The sequence below is a fragment of the Cyanistes caeruleus genome, chromosome 1 (assembly GCF_971803275.1).
Source record: "Cyanistes caeruleus chromosome 1, bCyaCae1.hap1.1, whole genome shotgun sequence".
In the NCBI taxonomy this organism is placed as follows: Eukaryota; Metazoa; Chordata; class Aves; order Passeriformes; family Paridae; genus Cyanistes; species Cyanistes caeruleus.
In genome coordinates, this window is record NC_141701.1 from 110,584,145 (window position 1) to 110,596,475 (window position 12,331).

Genomic DNA, 12,331 nt, shown 5'->3' on the forward strand with positions numbered 1-12,331 from the left:
CTTCCCTTCCCTTCCCTTCCCTTCCCTTCCCTTCCCTTCCCTTCCCTTCCCTTCCCTTCCCTTCCCTTCCCTTCCCTTCCCTTCCCTTCCCTTCCCTTCCCTTCCCTTCCCTTCCCTTCCCTTCCCTTCCCTTCCCTTCCCTTCCCTTCCCTTCCCTTCCCTTCCCTTCCCTTCCCTTCCCTTCCCTTCCCTTCCCTTCCCTTCCCTTCCCTTCCCTTCCCTTCCCTTCCCTTCCCTTCCCTTCCCTTCCCTTCCCTTCCCTTCCCTTCCCTTCCCTTCCCTTCCCTTCCCTTCCCTTCCCTTCCCTTCCCTTCCCTTCCCTTCCCTTCCCTTCCCTTCCCTTCCCTTCCCTTCCCTTCCCCCTTGCCTCTTTTTTCTTCGCTTTTCCTTTCTTTTCCTTTTCTTGTGGTGGAAGACATATAACATTTGCCTGTGTATTTTGAGCAGGGAGTTTGGCTCCTTCCATTCATGTCACATCGAGGCAGAGCATCTCTCAGACAGGATCATTTCCCTACTCTTTCAGAGCACCTCTGTCTGTGAGCGTGCCCCAGCTCTCCCCTCATGCACTTTGTGCTGACAGAAAAATCATCTCCATCTGAAGCTGCTCCATCTCCCTGCAGCTACAGCCCCCTGTGAGCTGTGGCTGCCTTCCCCCTGCTCCCTCACTTACAGATGACACATCCCCTCTCATTTATAGTATTAAAATTATTTCAACGGGGTCACCTTCTGCTTCACGCCTGAAATGATATAGAAAATTAAGCTCTTCCTCTTGTACCACTTGTGTTTAAATAGTAGATTTTAAATCTGTCCTCACTTCTCAATCCTTTAATTTTCCACAGGCAGCAAGACTGCAGCAGCAACTCCTAGTGACTGCATTAGAGGTTAAAAAAAAAAAGAAATCACAGGCTCATCGACTCATACGATGTTATGATGAGCGAGGTGGATAATAATAAACATGCAGTACTCCAGTCACCCACTGGGTCTCTTTCCATTTTCTTCACAGAAAAACTAAATAACCTGCTGTGTGGAGTATGAAAAAGGTTGTATCAAAAGAACATCTGCACATTAGCGTAGTGATTAGCTTGTAGAGTAGCAGCCAGTGGTGAAAGGGCTTTTATCTTCCTTTCCACACACAACAATATGTGTCACGTGAAGGAATGCTTACACTGAAGTGAGACCTGATGTCTGTTGTGACTTCTCAAGCATTTCATCAAGATTTCCTTGCAGGTGAGTCTGGCAAAAGGCATTGTGCTGTTTAAGGTAAAGTGCTGTGCTTTTTTTAGGAAGTGTAATTGCAATTACTGTGTTTTACAGGCAAAAATGCTGCCAGGAATGAGTAATTCTTGGTATGGGATGCAGACAATACAGTAAATATGCAAACTTTGGAAATTGTGTCTTTCACTTAAGCTTGATTTAAATGTGTGAATTCTTTGCAGCTTTCTGGTATTTCCTAGTCTTTACCATTGTCTTTCTTTATTGCAGGTCTGAAAGAAGCTGCTGCCATATGGAGAGCTGGAGCAGCCAAGAGTTATATTCACCAGCAATGCACTATTCAAGGCATTTAGAAGCTGCCAGTCCTCATGGTCCCAGACCAAAGCTAACCTTTGTAGCAGCACTATTAGTTTTTCTTGTTTCTTTTTCCAAGTCAGATGGTGTTGGCACTCTCCTGTGAAGAACACTGGGTCAGATGGTCTGAGGGGTTGCTCCTCATGGCAATTCCTGTGCTAACTCAGATGCAGCTGCAACCCCAATTACATTCAGTTCAGGGGACAGAATAATCCTCTGCATTTCCTCACTGTGTACAGCACAGATCTGATGGGTCTCACCTGAGAACTGGAGCAGGGATGGAAGAAAGGAGGAGCTTTTGCTCTCTCTTTGGGCGGATAACGGTAATATTCCACAGAGAAGGCTACACAATAAAAATGAATCCAACTCTTTCATAGTGGCTGGTGACTAAAGACACAACTGCTTAAAGAAGCATCAGGCTATCGGTTCAGCCTTTCTTGCAGCATATCCTCATATCCAGAGCATACTCCAGAATGTGGCTGGGGAGTGAGACGGGTCAGAGACGCTGGAAAGATGAAAGCTATTGGATTAGCATTTTTGTCCTAGGGCTGTAATAGAAATCTTTAGTAAGCAGAGCCCAGGCGTGAAAATCACATTGTAGCTTGAAGATGAAGTCAAATTTTGAGCTGAAATTCACTCCCTTTAGCAGTCTCAAGACCAAAGTATGCACAGAGTCTCTGTAAGTCCTATTTTCAGGGTGTTAGCAGCACGTCGATCCCTCTGCTGGTTCCTCTCTACATGGATGAATTGGATCCAGAGCACAAACACAAGCTCATGGCAGAGCACTGCTGTAGGTCATGTTTGAACACAACTTTACTAGTTCCAAAATCAAAGATTAAAAGAAAATCAGACCAGAGGAGTGCTGACACATTTGGAAAATTTAGAGGTGAAAGGGATCTGGGGTCTTTTAATAAACTGTTAAAAATGTAAGATTGCAAAGTACCACTCTTCCAGAAGAGTGGAAACCTCAAGGCATGGTTCCAACTTTGAGTCTAGCTTGTATTCCTCTTCTGTTCCCTTTTACAAGACACAGTGATATTCTGCCTTGTAAAGAAGGTCCATGCAAACTCCTCTGAGCTGTAAACATCTGTGAACAGCATGTGCTGTCCATTTGTAAACATATGGACAAATTTATGCTAGGGAACATTTCTTCAGATAGGTAGGAGATGTAATATGTGACTAGGACAGTTATAGTCTGAGCCTTTCAACTGTGGCTTTGGTTCTAGGATCAATAACTCCTGTAGGATTACCCACCAAAGTGGTCTGAGTTTTCTAGCAACCATCTGCTCAAGGACAGTCTTCATGCAGAATAAGGAATGGAATAAGGAACCACAGGCAGCACTCTCAGACCAGGCAGCCTCAGACAATAATGCCCCCTACTGATATTTGAACAGTTCCAGGGGAAGGAGATGTCTCAAAGAGCTGGCAATTCCAGTAATGGAATAACAGCAAGAACACTTGTGAGGAGCACAAACAGGCAGCTTGAGACTCCAGACAATTAAGTACATAACATGGAGGAAAGTAACTGCTCAGAAAAAATCAGATTTTGGGAAAAGCCTGGTTTGAAGATCTCGTATTTTTAGGATGAAGTAGTCTCAGTAGCTAAAAGTTAAAATTTGGCATGTCAGCTGCCACAAAAGCCTATGGATTGTTTCATCCAGGCCAAGGGAGCTGTGGGTATGGGCTGCCTGGGAGCTGCAGGAGCACCATGAGCACAGCTCACACCAAGGTGTTTGCAGACCCACATCATGGTCGATATTACATGGTCACTTCACTTGGAGGGAAATTGAGACGAGGTGGAAGTGACATGACTACGGGTGTAAGCATGTACAGGTAGGCAAATTACTTCCTTTTAATTAGGGTTTCTATAATGCCTGAGTCCTCTTACCAGCCCAGCAGTTATAATCCTTTACAGCCAAATGCTGACAGCAATTTCATTGCCTACGAACCACTACTTGTAACAGCTTCACCAAAATTTGGTGTTTGAAACTTGGGTCGCTCTGTGTTATGTTTCATTATTATATATAGAGCAGGTGTTTCCAGTGCTTCCAAGGAAAAACATTTTATATTTTATACTGAGTGTCTGTAGCCTAGGAATCACAAACTTGTATTTTTAAAATTAAAATAAAGCTCAGATATTTGAGCAAAAAGACTGCTGCTTAGTTTCCTCATCTTCCCAGGAACAAAGACATCCATTCTGTTGCATCCACTGAGAGCTGGCCTTGGCTCAGAAGAGCACTCCAGTAAACTTCCTGTGAGGTGCAGGTGACTCTGTGGCTCAGTGGAAATTGCTGTACTTCCATCCACACACCTTCAGCAAGCCTTAAATCATCCTAGGAGCCACATCTGTGCAAAAAAATACAAGGATGAGTATGTCATTTGCTTGTCACACACGTATCCACGGTCTAAGAGGAAAGAACAGCCTCCTCAGCCACAGGAAAGCTGTTTCCTTTCTGGTGATCAGGTTGAGGAATTTCTATAATAGAGTCCTGTGGACTGTGAGCCTCAGGGCAAGAGACAGGACCTGGCTCTGATGCTACCCTTAGATGAGTTACTTCCTACTGTAAACACAGCCTGCATTTCCAAACAGCTTCTTCCTGCCTATAGACTCACTTAGAGAGTCAAGGGAACTTCCTGCTAAGTTTGCTGTGGCAGCCTGTCAGCATCCAATGAAGAGAGCATTTGCAAAAATAACAAGACACCTTAAGAAATCCAAAAAGTGAGTTTGGATTTTACTATTACCACTACCCAAAAAACACTGTGTATCAGTGTGCCCTTGGGAATACATTCAGAAAGTAAAATCCAGTTTCCTTATCATGAGCAGTAAACACTGTGAAGTTAAAACCTTCGGTGGCTTCTTAAGCTTTTATCACTGGATTTATGTCAGCAAAATAGCATGGAAAGTGTATTCAAGTGGTTATTATGCATCACTCTGATCAGGCCGCATGAAGTTGTATCTGGCACCTTGTATGCAAAGGAAATCTGCTTTTGATGGAAACTAATGCATGGTTAATTTGCTACATTAGCATGTGATAATTAGTACGCAGGCCTTATGATGTATTACAACTACATCTTAGTATGCATGCATGCAAATAGACACATAATACATCAGTGTGTTAAATGCAGCCATCTCTAGGACAGAAGGTGATATAAACAAATCTAAGCAGAAGTTTTGGACACAGAATGAAGGCTGCATAATGAGTGCCTCAATTTACAGTCCAATAACATATTATATATTCCTCTGCACACCCTGAACAATGTGCATATATTAAAATCTCTAATCTGTCTACTTTCATATTCCTGAATATATTAGAACTTTCTGTGGTTCTTTCTTTTTAAATTGCACAATCCAGGGTCACTTTAATAGTTGCATCTTGAAGATGAACAATGTGGCTGTGTCAGAATAGGACATCTCATCACTCTCAGTTTTGTGCATCTGTAACCATGGTGACTTTGTGGCTGCAGCTTTCCCCAGACTTGGTGTAACCTAGGGTGGATAAAGGCATGCTTCTCCATCTGGTGTGGATGTCACGTACAGGATCTCTTAGGATACATTTTAAATTACTATGTTCTCTTAATTACTCCTTCTGATTTCCTTGGTGAATTGCTTTTCTCAGGTTTCAGTGACTCATTGTGAAACCAAGTGATATCTTCAGGCAGGAAAATTCATCCCAGACCTCTGCACCTTCTCAAGGACAGCACTTGTCTGCAAAGCAGTGCAACCTGGTGCTTTGTGCTTGTGGCTACCAACCAAACATGGTGTTTTACAAGAGCAGATTTCTTTCCCTCTGCTGCTGACCTTGCCAAACCACACTGGAGAGGGTGGCTGTCCTGTCCTAAGTGGCCTTTGAGGGCAGCCCTGCTTTGGCTGCAGGCTGGCTGAGCTCAGAGTGGGCTCCATCGTAACATCTGCTATCAGGGACCACATGGTGGTGACCCCAGGAGTGCAAAGGTGACACATAATGGGGTGTAAGGACAAGGGAGGCTCTCATCACCCCCTTGGTCCCCTCCACAGCTGTCAGGCACTATAGAGATGACCTCATAAACCTATGGGACATGGTGCCATAGAAAAGCTGTCTTGGTGCTCAGGGAGGGAAGCTGTGAGCTGCCCAGCACATACATCCCACTCACTGGGAGCTACAGGCAGCAGTCTGTAAGTCTGCAAAGTGTAAATCTCACCAGCCACTGCTGAGAGGGAGCTTAGCCAGGCAGTGTCCTCTGTCACCACAATCTTTTTAGATTGCTCTGCTACAGCACAGTGTGCTGGGACCAAACAACTCTGGATTTAGCCTTTCATTTGACAAGGTACATAGGTAAGAGCTGTAATTTTTCCCTTTTGAGCAGTCACTTCTCCTGGTGTGTTAAACCCAGGCTTGGGCAGAGGTCCAGGCTGCACGAGCCCTGCACCCCGGGCAGGCGACACAGGCCATACACACATTTTACCCACACAGCACAGGACTGAGCAGCTGGGGAGGGGCAGTGCCAGACCGTAGGGGTGTTTTTCTCCCAGTGTATCTGGGGGGCTTGTCTTCAACTTGGCCTTCATGAACAGGGAAGTCACCTTACACCGTAGATTAATCAGCATTTAACAGAGCACCCATATATTCTTCCACTTAAACTGCACTAAACACAAGCAGTAACTGCACTATTTCCCTTTTTTCTACCTGGGCAATAATAGATCTTGTTTTCATGAAGTCATCCTTAGCTGAGCCATCTCTGTAAATAGCTGAGCCGTTGAGGTGCATTATTTATCACCGTCAGATGTTTAGCACACGAAACCGAGCAGTGGGCGGCAATCGGATCGCCTTCTCGCTCAGATGGGATGAGGGGATTTATGGTCAAAAGCTGTGCCATGGAAAGAACACACAGTACTTTTTAATTAAGGACGAGCAGTTGAAGACCAGTACTGCTGCATTTCTGAAAGAGGGCAGCATTGAGTTTTTTATCATATAAAATAAAACCCCAACAAAACACTTCTTGGCTCTCCGGTGATTGCGCAGTTCAGAAAGGAGAAAAGCTTATCACTAACATTTTTCAAAAACCTGTAGTATCAACTGGCTTTTAACTATAATTTCCTTTTAAAGCTGGCTATTTTTTGAGTGTTTTGGCAGAGGAAGGGCAGGGTTGGTGTTGTTTGCTCACAGCTTCATGGAAAATGCTGCTTTCTGATCTGCTCCTTGCCGGGCCTTTGCTGCTTCTCATTTACCCAAGACCATGAAAGTCACCCGAACTAGATAGTGCCTGGGCAGCCTTGTAAAGGAAACAAGTCCTGTAACACCCAGTTGCTGTTCCCCTCTTTTGGGGGCCTGTGGAAAGGAAGGATCTAGGGGTGCTCAGAAATTATCTGGGGAGCCACCAGCTCCTGCTGCAGACAGCTGTTTTGTGAACCAGCTTTGGGCTTGAATCGCTTTCTCAATAAAAGCCTCTGTTCCCTCCTGAGTTTCAAAAAGACCAAATAGCTGTGAGGGCATCCCACAGCTACAGCAGGAAGGGATGCTGCTGAATGGCACCCTGGGCAAAGGGCTGGACTCAGGAAGTTTTGAAGGGAGGATTTAGCTGGTGCACTGCTTACAGACACTGTCCTCTAACACTCTGTTTTCTGTCAGAAACACATCTTTTATCACTGCCAGCAAGAAACCAATTAATTTAATTCCTGAGCAACATAATTTATGATTAGAAACAGTCCCTGATGTGGGAATTTACAGCAAAGTCTGTATCTAACTTTCTAGTGTTCCCAGCCTGTTGCATCTCTGGGCTCTGGCTGCACCTCCATTTGTAATTGAATTCCTATTTGAAATTGCTAGAAGAGTGGGTGCACCACAAACTTGAGCGGACAATTGGAAACTTGCCCACTTAGGAGACATGAGACATTTTCCAGTAAATGTGGATGTTTCCCAAAAACAGTGGGTGTGAGAGCGTGTGTGTTATCTGCTGCAATACCGCCTCCCTGTAGGCATTTTCATTATAAGTTTGGGAGAGAGCTGCTGCATATTCCATCTTTGCCCTGTCTCATTGATATTCATTCATTCTCTAGTGGGCTTAATGTTGCTGTCTGCACAGGGGAAAAAATTAAAATAACAAGACAAGGAAATAATAGAAGAAGGAGGTGATTCTTTTTTAAACCTTTCTTGTGAGTGAAGACAAGGATTCATTCGTCCCGAGCCTTTGTTCTGGGAGCCCTCGGCACAGCAGTTGTCAGAGCAGGTTGCAGGAACAAGGTATTCAAATGCCTCAGAATACATCTATAAATCATGTCACCACTTTTCTCTGCAGGAGCCAAAGAGTAGGAGGGAAGAGAGATGAGAACAGTGAACAGATCAAACAAGCAACCTTCGGAGGAGACATCAGCCCCACCATGATCCTTGGCGTGATGTGAGCATCTTTGAGGGTTCCTGTAGGTAGTTTTATTTGTCTAAAATAGGATGGACCCTAACCAAATATTTATGTGTCTCTCCAGTGGCTTTCAAAATATTTAAAGTTCTTGGCTCATGTGGACTGAAAATCTTCAAAGGAGCACAAGTCCTCTTGACTTGTAAGATGATATGAGCACCTATGTCACATGCCTGCCTTTAGAAATACTTCTTGCAAAGCAGGCTGATGGATATTGTCCAGCTATCCCGGCAGGCAGAAGTTGTGCAACCCCTCCAAGGCAAAGGATATTTGGACAATGAAAGGGAAATGAGGATATTCCTGCCTCGCCCAGCCCTGATTGCCTTAGGAAGGATGCAAATGTCTCTACTGCTTTACCTGGAGGTCAAACAGGACCTGATCAGGCCAGGGTCTGCCGAGGGAAGCTCAGCTAAATTGTCAGGTCTCACAAGCTGTGGATGAGGGTCCTGGGCCCACTCAGTGTTCCTGTGCCATAGTCTGGGGCCAGGCAATGGGGTTGCTTCCCAGCCCTGGTACTCCTCATGCCGCACAGCCAGTCAGCCTAACGTGGGCACCACTGACTGTCTGTGGAGCTGGTGTCCAGTCACCATGGGGGAGAGGCTGTTGTGCCCCCTTTCTGACTCCTTGGGCCCATTGTCCCCCTCCATCCCCTGCACATTGCCAATTACTGTCTTTCTGCTTTACTCTCTGCCAGATCTCATTCCATGTCTGGTCACCCATTGTGGCCCAAGGTGTGTCACTGGCTGCCATTGCTGTCCCTTTGATCACTGCCCACCCCAAGAGGACCTTGAGAAATCGTGTGCCCAGAGCAGCATAACATTTTGGCTGTAGCTGCCAATACTTAGCCTACTTTGAAAGGGATCTTAGTCTGAGTGAAATCCTTGAAATGCTGCTTTCACCTGTGTACTGCAGTATTTGTACAGAGGGGTTCATGATGCACTTTATAGGTCTGGCTTTATGGGCTTTTAGGTGCTGTGCTTCATTTGTGCCTTCACCTCCCCTGTCTGTCTTTCTATAAATGCATGTCTGTGATGTGGAGTGAAGAATTGTTGAAGGTCAGGTTAGCTTAGCCATCTCCTTATGTGCCTTAACTACTCAGCTCAAGACTAACTTAGGACAGCTTAAATTTGAACCTGCTTATATTTGCACCCAGAGCAGATAACCCACCTGTGTCCCACGAGCTGTGCACAAATGGAGAGATTAGAGACACCAAGAGTTCAACTAAGTATGAAACTATCCACGGCACTACCATGCTGCTGTCTGTCAGATGCACAAGGACTGAGCTTTACAGAGACCAAACCCAGCAACTCTGTTTATCTTCTGTGCAAATCCAGAATAGTACTGGTTATCTTAACCTTAACCTACCAAATTTTAAACTTTGGGTGGAAAGAAACCTTCTAAAGGTGGCAAATGCTTGCAGTTTTGTTGTCAACATCCTTTAATGACCTGCAGCATTCCGGATGTAGGTCATGTTTACTACATTAAATGCTAGCAAACAACAACAATACAATTTCACAGAATAAACCACAAATTTTAAGCAGCAAAAATGCTGCCTTTGGAGCTTCTGTTCTAGATTAAGCATCTTTTAAGCCTCAAAGAAACAAAAAAATATGCTTTCCTTTTTCGCACCTCACCTCAAGATGACTGAAGCATTTATTGAGTGCTCATAACATAGCTTGTTATGTGTAGTTGTAGTAGCAAGCAAAGCAAACTGGGCCACAGAAGAGCTGTAATGTCAGAGGAAAGCAAAACAACACCATTGAGCAGATAATTTCATGCCTGGAAGAACAATCCTCAAAATTCAAGCTTGGGGAACATGGAGGTTATGCACAGACTAGTCCAGTGCCAGGGCTAAGGGTAGGGTACAAACCTTTAGTGAACAGCAAATCACCATTTTGTATATGAGCAGCCTCCACACTGAGATGGGGAAAGCCTTGAAGGTTCCTCCCCTGGCCAGCCTGGGCACGTGGCTGTGTGTTTCATCCTGCCTGGCATTCAGTTGGTGGGTGCCAGCAGGAAAATGCATAAGGGCATTAAGCCAACTTCCTGAGAACATGCCACTGCTTCACCCTGCAGCCAACAACAGCGATCACCTTCACTGCAAGAAACCCAGCTCTGCTTCTGCAGGGACGAACCTCACATGCTCCAGGGCGCAGGACTTTGCCTCTGGAACCTGCTGGAATGGGTGTGCCAGCATAACTGGGAGATACTCAGACACAGGATGGCTTAAGGGAGTGGAAATGATGGGAAAGAAGAAGGAAAAATCTTCTGAGGGGAAACATCTGTTCTCTTTACCATTAGCTACAAGTGGTACCTTTTTAATTATTGAAATGCTGGATCTGGCAGAGGCTGTGAATTGACTTGGTAATTATTTAGAAGAGCCCCAATTGCTGGCAAGGATTCCCATGTAGTCATTTTCTAACTGGATAGAGGGAGAAATAAACTCTTCAAGTATTTATTATTATTACAGCTTGTCAATTATGAAGATTTATTCATTCCTGCTGAGCTACCTTGAGACTTGGCTTTATCACTTCACTGCTGCTGCCACAACACTATTATATATGTGAAAATGTGAAGGTGAGGCATGCTTTTTGAAGTTAGACACAATTCATCTTCCTGAGTTTTGACAGCTCCCCACCATGTACAAGATAACACTGTCTAACACACCGACCACGGCATTACAGCCTGCTTTTCCTAGGTTTGATTCAGCACAGCTTCTTAGCTCACACACTGTAACATCTTTAATCAAGTTAAAAGTGCAATGAGACCCAGTTTTAGTGTTTTCCACAGCTATCCAGACCACTGTATAAAACACTCTGGTCCATTGGCCTCATGTGCTGCTGAGGTCACATTTAAGCCCATTGAAATTGGGTTTTCGGTTGGTATCTTTCGGGTCAGTCAGGTCCCAAATTTAGGGCAGGTTGACCAAGATCTTTAGGAAATGTGGGGATGTTGGTGTCTTGTTCTGTGTAGCTCATTTAAGCCTGTTCATGGATGAAACAGAGGCTCAACACAAAGCTATTGTTTTCTGGTCCAAGAAAGAAGTGGCTTATGATGCCATTTCCCTCAGGATTTGTGTCCTTTCCCTTTCCCTTTCCCTTTCCCTTTCCCTTTCCCTTTCCCTTTCCCTTTCCCTTTCCCTTTCCCTTTCCCTTTCCCTTTCCCTTTCCCTTTCCCTTTCCCTTTCCCTTTCCCTTTCCTTTTTTTTTTAAAAAAAAAGAGCAGCAGCCTTTTATGGTTTTGTTTGGAGTGAGGGGTAGATTTATTGGGGCAGAATTAAGGACATAAGAGAATGGGAGTGTCCCCTCGTTCAGACCTTAGTTGGAGAGGCTATGCCTCAGGAAAACCTTCCCCATCTCTTCCTTCCCGGTTGTCTGTCTGTCTGCACAGCTGCCTGTCACACTGCTTGCACTGCCTCTCAAGGTGTACGCTCTCCGGCTGCTAGGTGACTCCAAAATTTGCTTTCACAGGCTTTATTTTGGGAGCTATGTGAACGACATGGACTGTCCGTGAGGATCTGAAGCCTTGCTGCCTTGTGTGCTGTAGCCAGGATTCAGAGTGCCAGCAGCGAGCCTCGAATGGCTGGGACCCCTCCAGTCCCACCCCAAATCGGCAGTCGAGGTCCTGGGCAGGGGACTTGCCATAAAAATGATCTTTGCAGTCTCATCCCAAGCAACTGTGACAATTTGGGGCCATCTGCAGATTTGCCACCTCACTGCTCACCTCTTTTCCAGATCATTAAGGCATGCATTAACACCACCGGCCTTCGGAAGGAATTTGAGAGCCACTCCTACAGCTAGCCGGCAAAATGATCCCAGCTCCTTATTTTCAGCCTCCATCTGTGTTTTTGCTGTGCTTTCCCTCGCATGATGGGGCGATTTCCCAGTCACGGTTATGCAAGGTGTGTTAGTCAGGATCCCACACATCCTGTGCAGAATCAGGGCTGGAATTTCTATGTGAGCTTTTGGGGAGGAGCAGGAGCTGCTGCTGTGCTTGCCAGCTTCCCAGCTGTGCTGCAAGGTCTCTGCTGCCTGTGTCAAGGTTGTGCCATGCAACTCTTCCAGAGGCATGGGAGAGGCATTTGGTGAAGTTTCTTCTATTGCTGCTGGTCTGCTCTGTGGCTTTTTGCAGGAAGCTGTGCTGCACCTGCGATCTGGGATAGGCAGAACTTGGAAAGAAAAGATATAAACAGCAGAACCAGAGTCACTGCCAGGCTGAGCAATTAGTTTTATTTATACAAACATGCCTCCCCACTGTAGTTTTGCTTCCCTGGCACATCTTCATTTTTCTTCCTCCTCTCTTCTTCTCAGAACATTGAGGGGCCATGAGTTTCCCAGCCTTTTCCTCTGGCTGGCCACCAGAAGCCCTGCTGCTG

The 12,331-nt window shown here is 45.4% G+C and overlaps 1 long non-coding RNA gene across 2 annotated transcripts; it reads left to right on the top strand.

Annotated features, from left to right (window-relative positions):
* Window positions 1-5,670: 5,670 nt before the first annotated feature.
* Window positions 5,671-11,462, top strand: LOC111923525 (uncharacterized). 2 transcript variants are annotated; one of them, XR_002861142.2, is made up of 3 exons: window positions 5,671-5,879; window positions 7,840-7,960; window positions 11,427-11,462. It is a non-coding gene; the product is annotated as an uncharacterized LOC111923525 (long non-coding RNA). The 2 variants fall into 2 exon arrangements; XR_002861143.2 differs by lacking the exon at window positions 11,427-11,462 and adding an exon at window positions 8,024-9,499 and having other exon boundaries at window positions 7,840-7,938.
* Window positions 11,463-12,331: the final 869 nt, after the last annotated feature.